The sequence below is a fragment of the Oncorhynchus kisutch genome, linkage group LG18 (genome assembly GCF_002021735.2).
Source record: "Oncorhynchus kisutch isolate 150728-3 linkage group LG18, Okis_V2, whole genome shotgun sequence".
Taxonomy (NCBI): Eukaryota; Metazoa; Chordata; class Actinopteri; order Salmoniformes; family Salmonidae; genus Oncorhynchus; species Oncorhynchus kisutch.
In genome coordinates, this window is record NC_034191.2 from 23,662,548 (window position 1) to 23,679,854 (window position 17,307).

Genomic DNA, 17,307 nt, shown 5'->3' on the forward strand with positions numbered 1-17,307 from the left:
TTAGGGGCAGCTGTCTCTCCTTCTCGCCTTTCCAAATCATAATTAGACCTATTGGTACAGTGGGGCAAAAAAAGTATTTAGTCAGCCACCAATTGTGCAAGTTCTCCCACTTAAAAAGAAGAGAGAGGCCTGTAATCATAGGTACACTTCAACTATGACAGTCGAAATGAGAAAAGAGAATCCAGAAAATCACATTGTAGGATTTTTAATGAATTTATTTGCAAATTATGGTGGAAAATAAGTATTTGGTCAATAATAAACGTTTATCTCAATACTTTGTTATTATACATTTTGTTGGTAAATGACAGCGGTCAAACATTTTCTGTAAGTCTTCACAAGGTTTTCACACACTGTTGCTGGTATTTTGGCCCATTCCTCCATGCAGATCTCCTCTAGAGCAGTGATGTTTTGGGGCTGTTGCTGGGCAACACAGACTTTCATCTCGCTCCAAAGATTTTCTATGGGGTTGAGATCTGGAGACTGGCTAGGCCACTCCAGGACCTTGAAATGCTTCTTACGAAGCCACTACTTCGTTGCCCGGGCGGTGTGTTTGGGATCATTGTCATGCTGAAAGACCCAGCCACGTTTCATCTTCAATGCCCTTGCTGATGGAAGGAGGTTTTCACTCAAAATCTCACAATACATGGCCCCATTCATTATTTCCTTTACACGGATCAGTCGTCCTGGTCCCTTTGCAGAAAAACATCCCCAAAGCTTGATGTTTCCACCCCCATGCTTCACAGTAGGTATGGCATTCTTTGGATGCAACTCAGCATTCTTTGTCCTCCAAACACGACGAGTTGAGTTTTTACCAAAAAGTCATATTTTGGTTTCATCTGACCATATGACATTTTCCCAATCTTCTTCTGGATCATCCAAATGCTCTCTAGCAAACTTCAGATAGGCCTGGACATGTACTGGCTTAAGCAGGGGGACACGTCTGGCACTGCAGGATTTGAGACCCTGGCGGCGTAGTGTGTTACTGATGGTAGGCTTTGTTACTTTGGTCCCCGCTCTCTGCAGGTCATTCACTAGGTCCCCCAGTGTGGTTCTGGGATTTTTGTTCACCGTTCTTGTGATCATTTTGACCCCACGGGGTGAGATCTTGCGTGGAGCCCCAGATCGAGGGAGATTATCAGTGGTCTTGTATGTCTTCCATTTCATAATAATTGCTCCCACAGTTGATTTCTTCAAACCACGCTGCTTACCTATTGCAGATTCAGTCTTCCCAGCCTGGTGCAGGTCTACAATTTTGTTTCTGGTGTCCTTTGACAGTTCTTTGGTCTTGGCCATAGTGGAGTTTGGAGTGTGACTGTTTGAGGTTGTGGACAGGTATCTTTTATACTGATAACAAGTTCAAACAGGTGCCATTAATACAGGTAATGAGTGGAGGACAGAGGAGCCTCTTAAAGAAGAAGTTACAGGTCTGTGAGACCCAGAAATCTTGCTTGTTTGTTGGTGACCAAATACTTATTTTCCACCATAATATGCAAATAAATTCATAAAAAATCCTACAATGTGATTTTCTGGATTTTTTTTCTCACTTTGTCTGTCATAGTTGAAGTGTACCTATGATGAAAATTACAGGCATCTCTCATCTTTTTAAGTGGGAGAACTTGCACAATTGGTGGCTGACTAAATACTTTTTTGCCCCACTGTAAATTATCCAACACAAATTTAGAATTACAGTCCCTAGTGCTTCACATTGAGTCTATCATTCAAATTTAAGAACCTCAATTTAGCACACACCGACACTGGCAGAATGTTAATTTACATACGGGAGATAAATATACAGCATGTACTACTAACATTGACATACAGTATATTCATCTTATTCCCAGCATGAACTTTTCTCAGCACGGCCCCCCGTTGATCCACCTCCTACACTTTTGCGAGTTGCATGTTAATGACAGATCGGTATCGCAATGCATTTTAAATCTAAATTACCATAAATGTCACAGTGTGCTGACCCCCACAATCAACCTGACACGACCCAAATGACCAATTTTAAAGAAGCCTAAATCCATTATGGGCACAGTTGACTCCCCCGTCCCTCCCCGGCACTCATTCTTCTGGCGTCTCTTCATTTTCTTCTTTAGATAGCTGTATAGTTCATCCTCCCAATGGCACACATGTAACTCATACCATCCTTTACGGTCCATTCTGTCTTGTCCATTTTCTGGCCAGTACACCAGCAGCATGAGAGAAGTTTGGACGTGATCTCTCTCCATGCTCACTCCACGTGGACGGTCTCGGGACTCATGGCCATAGTGAACGCCATTACTTCAACTGAGGGGGTGGTGAGGCTCACACTGTTCTCGGTCAAATTATGATCCTTTCATGCATCTAGATACAATCAGGGGTCATCTTTGTCATAACCTCAAGAGATGACAGACCAGAACAACAGTTTAGGGCATTTCTTATTTTGGAAATCCGGATAAACTATTCACTGTATGACAAATTATTACATTCCCAATATTCTTAATACAAATTTGTACGACAAATCTTAAAGAGAATAAAAACACACTATTGAAACCATTTAGCAGATTGGCCTATACTCCCTCATCATATTGGCGACCTCAGTGCAGATTTACATGGTCAGGGAGTTAGAGGGCTAACCCGACCATACAGCAGACCTTATCTGATGAGATTTGTATTGAAGCAAAGACAAAAACAGAACAACAAAAAACAATCACAGCAATACACTTCTTCATATTTACCAGATTGTACATATTATAATTAAATCTCCACCAATGTATCTAGCCTTTCTGGTGTGGGTGATCAGGCCTCACCAGAAAGTCAGAACAGAGGTCATTCAACACCATTAAGTGAGTGTTCTTTCCCTTTTATTTCCCTGTACTTCAGACTCATTATTTAAAGACATTTTAACGTTCTGTGCACCAGGTTTACATTGGGATTTTTAGCACATTTCTTATCAAGAGAATGTATGTGTGCAACCAAAATTTCGACAATGGATACCTCAGAAAATGTCATTGGTGTGCCCTTTAAGGTACATCCTTTCCCAGATAGCAGATGTTCTGAAAGAGCTGCAAAACCTGGACCCGTACAAATCAGCTGGGCTTGACAATCTGGACCCTCTATTTCTGAAACTATCTGCCACCATTGTCGCAACCCCTATTACCAGCCTGTTCAACCTCTCTTTCATATCGTCTGAGATCCCCAAGGATTGGAAAGCTGCCGCAGTCATCCCCCTCTTCAAAGGGGGAGACACCCTGGACCCAAACTGTTACAGACCTATATCCATCCTGCCCTGCCTATCTAAGGTCTTCGAAAGCCAAGTCAACAAACAGGTCACTGACCATCTCGAATCCCACCGTACCTTCTCCGCTGTGCAATCTGGTTTCCGAGCCGGTCATGGGTGCACCTCAGCCACACTCAAGGTACTCAACGATATCATAACAGCCATCGATAAAAGACAGTACTGTGCAGCCGTCTTCATCGACCTTGCCAAGGCTTTCGACTCTGTCAATCACCATACTTATCGGCAGACTCAGGAGCCTCGGTTTTTCGGATGACTGCCTTGCCTGGTTCACCAATTACTTTGCAGACAGAGTTCAGTGCGTCAAATCGGAGGGCATGCTGTCTGGTCCTCTGGCAGTCTCTATGGGGGTGCCACAGGGTTCAATTCTCGGGCCGACTCTTTTCTCTGTGTATATCAATGATGTTGCTCTTGCTGCGGGCGATTCCCTGATCCACCTCTACGCAGACGACACCATTCTATATACTTTCGGCCCGTCTTTGGACACTGTGCTATCTAACCTCCAAACAAGCTTCAATGCCATACAACACTCCTTCCGTGGCCTCCAACTGCTCTTAAACGCTAGTAAAACCAAATGCATGCTTTTCAACCGGTCGCTGTCTGCACCCGCATGCCCGACTAGCATCACCACCCTGGATGGTTCCGACCTAGAATATGTGGACGTCTATAAGTACCTAGGTGTCTGGCTAGACTGCAAACTCTCCTTCCAGACTCATATCAAACATCTCCAATCGAAAATCAAATCAAGAGTCGGCTTTCTATTCCGCAACAAAGCCTCCTTCACTCACGCCGCCAAGCTTACCCTAGTAAAACTGACTATCCTACCGATCCTCGACTTCGGCGATGTCATCTACAAAATGGCTTCCAACACTCTACTCAGCAAACTGGATGCAGTTTATCACAGTGCCATCCGTTTTGTCACCAAAGCACCTTATACCACCCACCACTGCGACTTGTATGCTCTAGTCGGCTGGCCCTCGCTACATATTCGTCGCCAGACCCACTGGCTCCAGGTCATCTACAAGTCCATGCTAGGTAAAGCTCCGCCTTATCTCAGCTCACTGGTCACGATGGCAACACCCATCCGTAGCACGCGCTCCAGCAGGTGTATCTCACTGATCATCCCTAAAGCCAACACCTCATTTGGCCGCCTTTCGTTCCAGTACTCTGCTGCCTGTGACTGGAACGAATTGCAAAAATCGCTGAAGTTGGAGACTTTTATCTCCCTCACCAACTTCAAACATCAGCTATCTGAGCAGCTAACCGATCGCTGCAGCTGTACATAGTCTATTGGTAAATAGCCCACCCTTCTTCACCTACCTCATCCCCATACTGTTTTTATTTATTTACTTTTCTGCTCTTTTGCACACCAATATCTCTACCTGTACATGACCATCTGATCATTCATCACTCCAGTGTTAATCTGCAAAATTGTAATTATTTGCCTACCTCCTCATGCCTTTTGCACACATTGTATATAGACTCCCCCTTTGTTTTCTACTGTGTTATTGACTTGTTAATTGTTTACTCCATGTGTAACTCTTTGTTGTCTGCTCACACTGCTATGCTTTATCTTGGCCAGGTCGCAGTTGCAAATGAGAACTTGTTCTCAACTAGCCTACCTGGTTAAATAAAGGTGAAATAAAATAAAAATAAAAATAAAAAAACCTGTGAAGAACCCACTAATACCAAATAAATCAGAAACGGTATTACCATCACTAACAAATATTCATAACAGGTGGGTTGTGTGTGGTAACACATAGGGCAAAATCAAACAAATGGCCAGGCCTTACTTGATTGGGAGCTGGGTACACTTATACTCAATAGAACTGCAGAATTTTACTAACTGCTCTCCCAAAGCAGCAGCCTCAGGAAACATTTCAAAGGGAGAGATATGGACACCCCATCCTCTTCTAAAAGAGAATATGTATATTTCGTTAGTTTTTACTTTGCCAAATCTTAATCAGCAACAAAAAGGTTTTAATTACAGACAACACAAAACATGATAACTTCTGTTCACAAGGAGGCCAGTGTGTGTTTTAATCTACCCCAAAGGCAACATTTTAATCACTGGTCATCCCCAAAGGCAACATCTACTTTGGCCGCCTTTCCTTCCAGTTCTCTACTGCCAATGACTGGAACGAATTGCAAAAATCACTGAAGTTGGAGACTTACATCTCCCTCATTAACTTTAAGCATCAGCTGTCAGAGTAGCTTACCGATCACTGCAGCTGTACACAGCCCATCTGTAAATAGCCCATCCAATCAACTACCTACCTCATCCCCATATGTTTTTGTTTTTCTGCTCATTTGCACACCAGTATTTCTACTTGCGCATCCTCATCTGCACATATATCCCTCCAGTGTAAACAGCTAAATTGTAATTACTTCACAATAACTAATTACTTATTTATTGCCTTACCTCCTTACTTCATTTGCACACACTGTATACAGATTTTTCTAATGTGTTATTGATTGTACATTTGTTTATCCCATATGTAACTCTGTGTTGTTGTTTTTGTTGCACTGCTTTGCTTTATCTGGGCCAGGTCACAGTTGTAAATGAGAACTTGTTCTCAACTGGCCTACCTGGTTAAATAAAGGTGAAATAAAAATTTAAAAAATAGTACTGCAGTAGGAGAGTCGTTGTGGTGGGCCTCTCTGGCCCCACTCCCAGAGGTTTCTTCTCACTTCATCTGTTGATTTGACCTCGAGACACATTCCTCACTCCTCCCTACTTCCGCAGCCAGCCTGCCTTATCAGAGACTAACAATTGCCTTTCACTTCCCTCATCAGAAACATGGAACAGAAGATTAAGTTTCTTAGTTCCACATCTACCCGTCATTGACCCCAACACATACATTCCATATACATGTCAAGTAATTCACGAGTTCTAGTATAGCAACATGAATCAGTAGATTTCAAGCTAGAACTTAACACTGCAAAGAGCTACAGAGGGTGGTGTGGACAGCCCAGTACATCACTGGGGCTGAGCTCCCTGCCATACAGGACCTCTATATCAGGCGATGTCAGAAAAAAATGTAGAAGACTCCAGCCACCCAAGCCATAGACTGTTCACTCTGCTACCGTCCAGCGAACAGTACTAGAGCATCAGCTCGCAGACCAATAGGTTCTGAGACAGCTTCTACCCCCAAGCCATAAGACTGCTAAATAGCCATAAGTAGTGCTCGAATCACCTCTCACTCACATGGCTCCATCACGTGATGGGTAATTCTCAGAGGCTTCAGGTAATTCTCAGAGGCTACAAGTGAAGACAGACACATCGGGGACACAACTGCGCACGTCCTTATCCAATTCCGAGGTGCATATTGAAGATATTGGAAGAACTGTCCACATTTACTTTTCGCCAGCCTTCAAGATGAGTCAGCCTAACGAACAGCAAAAGCAATAGCCTATGTCAATCTACTATCCCCTATAGTGCAAAAGTCAACCTATTCTCTTCTGTGCGAGAAATAAATATTACAAACATAGTCTGGGACAGTTGTAGGATGCGATAGATACCAAATTAATACAACTAGCATAAAAAAAAACTTTTTACACAATGTGTGTCACGCCCTGGTCAAAGTATTTTGTGTTTATCTTTATGTATTTGGTCAGGCCAGGGTGTGGCATGGAGTTTTTGTATTGTGGTGTGTTTTGTCTTGGGGTTTTGGTGTGTATATATTTGGGATTGTAGCTAGTGGGGTTATCTAGCAAGGTCTATGGCTGCCTGGAGTGATTCTCAATCAGAGGCAGGTGCTTATCGTTGTCTCTGATTGGGAGCCATATTTAGGCAGCCATATTCTTTGAGTTTGTCGTGGGTGATTGTCCTTAGTGTCTTACTTGTACTCTCTGTCAGTTTGCACTAGATAGGCTGTTTTCGGTTTTCATTACGTTTATTGTTTTGTAGTGTTTAGTCGTGTTTACGTTTTGTTTAAATAAATATGGATCGCAATCGACACGCTGCAGTTTGGTCCGACTCTCCTTCATCACCACTAGAAAACCGTAACAATGTGGCTGACGCAACATATCAGAGCATTTAGCTTAAAATGTTGATAAACTATTAGGCTATTTCTTCACATTATATGTGCAGCAATAAACATTAGGCTATAAGCACAAATGTTTCATTAGCAGAAAAACACCATTATCAAACGTGACCGCAAATGCAATTATGAATGTCATGCTTTCATTATAAAGTAGCATTTTTATGGTGAAAATGATCTTCCCCAAACGTGGCTCTATGGCCATTGTAAAGCGTATTAATGTGCCTAAAGTTATTTGGCCACTTTAGTTGTGATACAAACCTTAGCAAAACATATAGGCCTATGGGCTAGGCAAAATGAGGTGTGCGACTGTGATTAGAAAACGTATTTTAAAAAGGCATTGTGTGAGGGTGTTGGTGAATGGAAAAATGCAGAGTCAGGTGCAGGACACAGATATGAGTAATAATCTGATAATTTACTCAAAAATAGAAGTAATGTTCCAATAAGGAAAAACATAATATCCCAGAGCACAAAACACGAACCCACATGGCAAACAATAACGCACAAAACAGAGAGGGAAGCCAGAGGGTTAAATAAGGAACATTAATTCATGGAATAGAAACCAGGTGTGTATAATTAAGACAAAACAAAATGAAAATGAAACATGGATCGGTGGTGTCTAGAAAGCCGGTGACGTTTATCGCTGAACGCCGCCCGAACAAGGAGAGGGACCAACTTCGGCCGAAGTCGTGACACATTGTTTCTTCTGCTGGGCGTCATTCACAAGTAGTAATATATAATTCACAAGTGATAGGCTAATATTGTCACCCATCAGACTCTTCTTGATTTAATCTTGCCTTACATATGTACTAAATAATATATGTGTGAATTCTTTTGGGATGTAGAATGGACCATTATCATGCACCGGTCTCAAAACAGGGGCAGCTAGAAAAATACATGTCATCTATGCACTTAAATAGCAAATAGCAAAACAGCAAAATGCGGTGTGTCACGAATCCCGCTTCCTGAGTCTGTGTTTGCCTGTGTTTCTGTCCTGGAGTGTGTTTCCGGTGTCCTGGAACGCACCCTGTCTGGTTGCCGGGCGAATTAGCTTGTTGGGAGATCGCTGTTCACCCGCACCTGTATCCCATCAGTAATCTGCACACCTGTCCTGATCATGATCTCTCCCCTTCAAAAGCTCTGACCTGACATCCATTCCCTGCCGGATCGTTAGCCATGAACATTACTCACCCTGATCATTTACCCCATTCCCGCCTGGTCGTCGGAGGATTCCGCTACCCCATTGGATCCACCTATTTACTCCCATCAACTCACCACCGCTGCCCGCTACGCCACCTGGATATATCTACCCATTCACATTCACTTGTAAATAAATACTCACCTTCTTCCTACTCTCCTTGTCCTGGTCTGCTTCTGGGTTCGATTTTGAAAGAACGTGACACGGAGACCACAACAACCCTAACCATAAGACTGCTAAATAGTTCATTAATGGTTACCCGGACTATCTGCACTGAGCCTATCTTGCACTGACTCTATGCAGACTCAGAAGATATATATATATATATATATATATGACATTATATACACACTCACACACTACACTGACACACACACTTTCACTGCATACTAATACAAATACACACATACACACACGTACCAACACAACGCAAACACATACACAGACACACACACTTTTACACTCATCATATGCTGCTTCTACTTTGTTCCTTATTTTACTCTTATTAGTATTTATCCTAGTCACTTTACCCTGCCTTGTACATATCCTCCTCAAATACCTCATACCCCTGCACATTGATCTGGTACTGATACTCCCTGTATATAGAAACAAATATTGTGTATTTTATTCCTCTTGTGTTACAATTTTTCTTTGTATTATTATTTTTTAACTCTGTGTTTTTGGGAAGGGCTCCTAAGCAAGCATTTCATTGTTAAGTCTACACTTGTTGTATTTGGTGACAAATAAAATTAGATTTGACTTTCTCCAACTCGATTGATAGCCTGAAATGGATTCTTGGTAGCTGAGGTTGGGAGATTGGGAACTATAATAAATTGCTAGGTGGCTTATAGTATTACAGAGAATACCCGGCCTGAGGAGAACGTCTGCACTGGCTTTCTGGCGCAGCACGGCGCGCTGAAGGTGAATATGGCGTCCCATGTCTCCTCCCCGCTCCTGAACCAGTCGTCTACCGCAGGAGCCTCGGTTTGACTCTGATGCCAAGGGGCCAGAACCGGCTCTGGGCCATCTCTGCCCAGGGCATGAATGCTGCCCCTCCCCCGGCCGGTCCTGGCAATAAGACCTATAAAACCTACCCACATCCTGGTTAACTCTCTCCACCTGCCCGTTACTCTCGGGGTGAAAACCCGTAAGGCTGATCGAGACCCCCAGACATTCCATGAACGCCCTCCAGACACTCGAAGTGAACTGGGGACCCCAATTAGACACTATGTCCTCAGGCACCCCGTAGTGCCGGAAGATGTGTATAAACAAGTCCTCCGCAGTCTGTAGGGCCGTAGGGAGACCGGGCAGAGGGAGTAGTCGGCAGGACTTAGAAAAATGGTCCACAACGACCAGGATCGTGGTGTTACCCTGTGAGGGAGGAAGATCGGTACGGAAATCCACCGACAGGTGCGACCAAGGCCGTTGTGAAACAGGTAAGGGGTATAGCTTACCTCTGGGCAGGTGCCTAGGAGCCTTACACTGGGCGCACACGAGCAGGAGGACACATGAACCCTCACGTCCTTAGCTAAAGTGGGCCACCAGGGCTTCCCACTCAGACAGCGCACCGTCCGACCGATGCCTGGATGACCAGAGGAGGGTGACGTGTGGGCCCAATAGATAAACCGGTCACGGACAGCAGCGGGACACTGGAGGGGAGTAGGCTTTGCTCGTAACGCCTGCTCAATGTCCGCATCCAGCTCCCACACTTCCGTAGCCACCAGGCAGGAGGCCAGGAGTATGGGGGTGGGATCCATGAGCCGCTCCTCTGTGTCATACAGCCGGGACAGTGCGTCTGCCTTAGCGTTCTGGGAACCTGGTCTGTAAGAAAGGGTGAAAAAAAACAGGTGAAAAACATGGCCATGAAACAGAGTATGTTACAGTCCCTGATGTCTACGACCAAAGGATCCAATTCAGGAAAGTCGTACTTCTGGTCAAAATGTTGGTGAGTTACCCGCCATATTAATATCCAAAAGTTATTTCCAGCTGTAATAAGGACATTCTGAGCTAATAAGGTGAGAAATAACTCGCACACCCAAAAAATACTGCAGAGTTGCTTAGCAGCTATGAACACGGCGATCATGTCAATCGGCACCATCTTGAGCTGCAAGATGGCCCCGAACATTACTTTAAATTGAACCTTGAAGGAAACCTGTAGGAAATGTTATGGGAATGTTGTATGCAGAATCACACTCTCACCAAGCTCTAAGAAACATATGGTCCTCAGAACATTATGTGCTAGCTGGGTACTGAGTGAAGGCCGATACATGCACATGATCCTACTGTATGTGGGTTATTAAATATATCTCTTGCAATTAAACATCATATAATTGTGGAAAGTGTTGGCCCAGAATGTTGACCGTCACTGAAACTGCATTGTAAGTAGGCCTTTTTTTAAATATCCTATTTTCATTGGAAGGTTCTTTGATAGTCTATAGGACAAATGACAGCATCAGTTGGTGGTTGTATTTGATTAACATTTATTGAAAAAATAATGATTTCAGCAAACAAAAAAGGCACCTACAGAGGACAATCATAGGTACAAGGCAAGCATTTCACCATTTTCATTTTTAATTTTTATTGACCTCGGGCGAATCGATGTAATCAGAGCTGAATTACATAAAGCCTGGTCTCTGCTCCACTTCGTTGGTGGAGTTCATCATAAACTTCCTTCACCATGGAATGGAGATTAGTCAGCTATCATTAGCATTATCTTTACATTATGATGGAAATCAGGTGAAGAACATCTCTCTCTGAACAATATCACACCGTTGTATTGGGTACGGAATAGCAAACTGTGCTTTCATTTTAGAACAACAAAATACTTTTTCAACCAACCTGAATTGTCAACGCAGTGATAGCGTTTTAATAACAAAATAATTGAATGTGCTTTCATGCCAAATTGGCTACTGAACTTGAAGACAGAGCTGTCCATTGCTAAACGCTCCATGCAATTCAAAATCCTTGGGACGTCCCTACCGCATTGAAGCTGAAATTTTAAATGGTTAATGTAAGGGTTAGGGTTAGGGTTAGGGAAGGGTTAGGGTAAGGTTTAGGTTAGAGTTTAGGGTTAGGCTTTAGGGTAGGGATGTTCCAAGGATCTCGGATAACACTGACATTGCTAAATAGTATTTTTTCCCCCAACTATGTCCACTTTATCGCGAAAATAAACGTTTGTGTGACTACTGAGAAAACAAATATAGGGCAGGGTTATTCAACCGGGAGGTACTGCAGTGGGTCCACAAAAATATATATACAGTTCCAGTCAAAAGTTTGTACACACCTCCTCATTCAAGGGTTTTTATTTATTTTACTATTTTCTACATTGTAGAATAATAGTGAAGACATCAACATTTTGAAAAAACACATGGAATCATGTAGTAACCAAAGAAGTGTTAAACAAATCAAAATATATTATAGATTTTAGATTCTTCAAAGTCATGATGACAGCTTTGCACACTTTTGTCATTCTCTCAAAAAGATTTAATGGGGATTACATTTTTTTTATTTCACCTTTATTTAACCAGGTAGGCTAGTTGAGAACAAGTTCTCATTTACAACTGCGACCTGGCCAAGATAACGCAAAGCAGTGTGACACAGACAACAACACAGAGTTACACATGGAATAACATGGAATAAACAATAAACAAGCCAATAACACAATAAACAAGTCAATGACACAGTAGAAAAAAATAAAGTCTATATACATTGTGTGCAAAAGGCATGAGGAGGAAAGCAATAAATAGGCCATAGTAGCGAAGAATGACAATTTAGCAGATTAACACTGGATTGATAAATGAGCAGATGATGATGTGCAAGTAGAGATACTGGTGTGCAAAAGAGCAGAAAAGTAAAAGAAACAGTATGGGGATGAGGTAGGTAGATTGGGTGGGCTATTTACTGATGGATTATGTACAGCTGCAGTGATCAGTTAGCTGCTCAGATAGCTGATGTTTAAAGTTGGTGAGGGAAATATAGGTCTGATTTTTGCAATTCGTTCCAGTCACTGGCAGCAGAGAACTGGAAGGAAAGGCGGCAGAGTGAGGTGTTGGCTTTGGGGATGATCAGTCAGATATACCTGGTGGAACGTGTGCTACGTGTGGGTGTTGTTATCGTGACCAGTGAGCTGAGATAAGGCGGGGCTTTACCTAGCATAGACTTATAGATGACCTGGAGCCAGTGGGTCTTGCGACGAATATATAGTGCGGGTCAGCTGACTAGAGCATACAGGTCGTGGTGGTGGGTGGTAAAAGATGATTTGGTAACAAAACGGATAGCACTGTGATAGACTGCATCCAGTTTGCTGAGTAAAGTATTGGAAGTTATTTTGTAGATGACATCGCCGAAGTCGAGGATTGGTAGGATAGTCAGTTTTACTAGGGTAAGTCTGGCAGCGTGAGTGAAGGAGGCTTTGTTGCGAAATAAGAAGCCGATTCTAGATTTGATTTTGGATTGGAGATGCTTGATATGAGTCTGGAAGGAGAGTTTACAGTCTAGCCAGACACCTAGGTAGTTATAGTTGTCCACATATTCAAGTCAGAACCGTCCAGGGTGGTGATGCTAGTCGGGTGGGCGGGTGCGAGCAGCGAACGGTTGAAAAGCATGCATTTGGTTTTACTAGCGTTTAAGAGCCGTTGGAGGCCACGGAAGAAGTGTTGTATGGCATTGAAGTTCGTTTTGGAGGTTAGCTAGCACAGTGTCCAAACAAGGCCCAGAAGTATACAGAATGGTGTCGTCTGCGTAGAAGTGGATCAGGGAATCACCAGCAGCAAGAGCGACATCATTGATATATACAGAGAAAAGAGTCTGCCCGAGAATTGAACCCTGTGGTACCCCCATAGAGACTGCCAGAGGTCCGGACAACAGGCCCTCCGATTTGACACACTGAACTCTGTCTGCAAAGTAGTTGGTGAACCAGGCGAGGCAGTCGTTAGAGAAACCAAGGCTATTGAGTCTGCCAATAAGAATACGGTGATTGACAGAGTCGAAAGCCTTGGCCAGGTCGATGAAGATGACTGCACAGTACTGTCTTTTATCGATGGTGGTTATGATATCGTTTAGTACCTTGAGCGTGGATGAGGTGCACCCGTGACCGGCTCGGAAACCGGATTGCACAGCGGAGAAGGTACGGTGGAATTCGAAATGGTCAGTGATCTGTTTATTAACTTGGCTTTCAAAGACTTTAGAGAGGCAGGACAGGATAGATATAGGTCTATAGCATTTTTGGTCTATAGTGTCATCCCCTTTGAAGAGGGGATGACTGCGCCAGCTTTCCAATCTTTAGGGATCTCGGATGATACAAAAGAGAGGTTGAACAGGCTGGTAATAGGGGTTGCAACAATGGCGGCGGAGCTGATTTGTACGGGACTAGGTTTTGCAGCTCTTTCAGAACATCTGCTATCTGGATTTGGGTGAAGGAGAAGCTGGGGAGGCTCGGGTGAGTAACTGCAGGGTGGGCGGAGCTGTTGGTCGGGGTTGGAGTAGCCAGGAGGAAGTCATGGCCAGCCGTAGAGAAATGCTTATTGAAATTTTCGATTATCATGGATTTATCGGTGGTGACCATGTTACCTAGCATCAGTGCAGTGGGCAGCTGGGAGGAGGTGCTCTTATTTTCCATGGACTTTACAGTGTCCAAAACGTTTTGGAGTTAGAGCTAAAGGATGCAAATTTCTGCTTGAAAAAGCTAACCTTTGCTTTCCTGACTGACAGTGTGTATTGGTTCCTGACTTCCCTGAAGAGTTGCATATCGCAGGGACTATTCAATGCTATTGCAGTCTGCCACAAGATGTTTTTATGCTAGTCAAGGGCAGTCAGGTCTGGAGTAAACCAAGGGCTATATCTGTTCTTAGTTCTGCATTTTTGGAAAGGGGCATGCTTATCTAAGATGGTGAGGAAATGACCTTTAAAGAACGACCAGTCATCCTTGACTGATGGGATGGGTCAATATCCTTCCAGGATACCCGGGCCAGGTCAATTAGAAAGGCCTGCTCCCAGAAGTGCTTTAGAGCGCGTTTGACAGTGATGAGGGGTGGTCGTTTGACCACGGACCCATATCCGATACAGGCAATGAGGCCGCGATCGCTGAGATCCTGATTGAAAATAGCAGAGGTGTATTTGGGGGGCAAGTTGGTCAGGATAATGTCTATGAGGGTTCCCATGTTTACAGATTTAGGGTTTCTTTAATCATTTGTGTGAGATTGAGGGCATCTAGATTAGATTGTAGGACTGCCGGGGTGTTAAGCATATCCCAGTTTAGGTCACCTAACAGAACGAACTCTGAAGCTAGATGGGGGGCGATCAATTCACACATGATGTCCAGGGCACAGCTGGGAGCGGAGGGGGGTCAATAACAGGCGACAACAGTGAGAGACTTATTTCTGGAGAGATTCATTTTTTAAATTAGAAGTTCGAACTGTTTGGGCATTGACCTGGAAAGTATGGCAGAACTTTGCAGGCTATCTCTGCAGTAGATAGATCAACGAAGTCAACAAATGGGGTTGCCTGGGGACACGCAGGGCCTGGGTTTACCTCCACATCACCCGAGGAACAGAGGAGGAGTAGGATGAGGGTACAGCTAAAGGCTATCAAAACTGGTCGTCTAGGTCGTTTTAGAGCGTTGGGGACAAATTTCTGGGCGTGGTAGAATAGATTCAGGGTATAATGTGCAGACAAGGGTATGGTGGGGTGCGGGTACAGAGGAGGTAGGCCCAGGCACTGAGTGATGATAAGAGAGGTTGCATCTCTGGACATGCTGGTTATACTGGGTGAGGTCACCGCATGTGTGGGAGGTGGGACAAAGGAGGTATCAGAGGTATGATGAGTGGAACTAGGGGTTCCATTGTAAACTAAAACAATGATAACTAACCTAAACAACAGTACACAAGGCATATTGACATTTGAGAGAGACATAAAGCGAGGCATAAAGCAATCACAGATGTTGATTGGGAAAGCTAGCTAAGACAACAACGGGTAAGACAACAACAGCTAATCAGCTAAGACAAAAACAATAGGTAAAATGGCAATGAATAGGCAGAGAGGGTCGGTTATCTACACATAGAGCCTGAGTTCGTGGGCTGGGGCCGACAGATAAACAAAAATAAACAGAATGGAGTACCGTGATTAATGTACAGTCCAGCAGGAATCAGCTATGTAGCCAAGTGATCATAGGGTCCAGGGGACAGCAATAGGGGGCGACAGGGTAGCCTAGGACTAGTAACCGAAAGGTTGCAAGTTCAAATCCCCAAGCTGACAAGGGACAAATCTGTCGTTCTGCCCCTGAACAGGCAGTTAACCCACTGTTCCTAGGCCATCATTGAAAATAAGAATTTGTTTTTAACTGACTTGCCTAGTTAAATAAAGGTAAAAAATAAATTAAAATTAAAATAGATGGAACAGGGAAGCCGCGGAGTAGTCGCTAATATGGTAGCACGCGGGCGACACAGCGTTTAAAGTTAGCAGCCTGGGGCTAGTAGAAGCGTCTGCTCTGATGTCCGACAGAGGCCGGTTGAAAGCACAGTGGCTGGAGTATTCGTCGGCAGAACAGTCGTGGTGGTGCAGCGGGGCGCCGTGTCGACAAAGGATCGAAGCCAGATGGCGAAAGAGGTGTTGTAGTAATTTACTTTGCTAGCCGGGAGATGCACCTGGCGCATGGCTAACTGGTGCTAGCTTCGGGGCAGGGGCTTTAGCCACTATAGCCACTCGATAGCAGCGGTGATCTGGAGCCAAGGTCCAGAGCTTACGGCAAGGATCCGGTAGTGGATTCTAGCCGTGTTTGGGTGGAGTCCGGGTGAACAACTGAGTAGGCCCGGGAGGTGGGCCTGGCTCAGGGCTAGCTTCGGTACTGGGTCACTCGGTGGCAGCTATCTAGCTGTAAAGATCAGGAGTAATGGTCCAGGGTTTAAGACAGGAGTCCGGCGTTGTTGTGGAGAAACAGTCCGATACTGGTAGGCTGGCAAGTATTTTCCAGGCTACAAAAGAAAGGGCTGGTATCTGTGCAGAAGGTAAATGCCGCTAGCAATGGCTAACAATGACTAATAGCTAGTAGCTAATTAGCTGGTTAGCTTTGATGGCTAGGTGGTTCTGGCTGCAAGGTCAAAAAATAATAATAATAATCATTGCGGTTCCCTATCACATTGGGTGAGGCAGGTTACTGGAAGGTATAATTGATTTGAAATGGAAAGGAGATTGAAAATAAAATTAAAATATATACAAAAAAAGGACGAAAGATTCAAATGTAGACTAGAGGACGAACAAAACACGTTTGCACAGGTACGCCATTTTGGAATGCTTTTCCAACAGTATTGAAGGAGTTCCCACATATCCTGGCTACTTTTCCCACACTCTGCAGTCCAACTCATCCCAAACCCTCTCAATTGGGTTGAGGTTGTGTGCTTGTGGAGCCCAGGTCATCTGATGCAGCACTCCATCACTCTCGTTGGTCAAAAACCCTTACACAGCCTGGAGGTGTTTTTTGGGTCATTGTCCTGTTGAAAAACAAATGATAGTCCCACTAAGCACAAACCAGATTGCTACAGAATGCTGTGGTAGCAAAGCTGGTTAAGTGTGTCTTGAATTCTAAATAAATCACAGACAGTGTCACCAGCAAAGCACCCCCACACTATCACACCTCCTCATCCATGCTTCATGGTGGGAACCACATATGCGAAGATCAAATATTCACCTACTCTGCGTCTCACAAAGACACAGTGTTTGGAACCGAAAATTGCAAATTTGGAGTCGTCAGACAAAAGGACAGCTTTCCACCGGTCTGATGTCCAGTGCTCGTG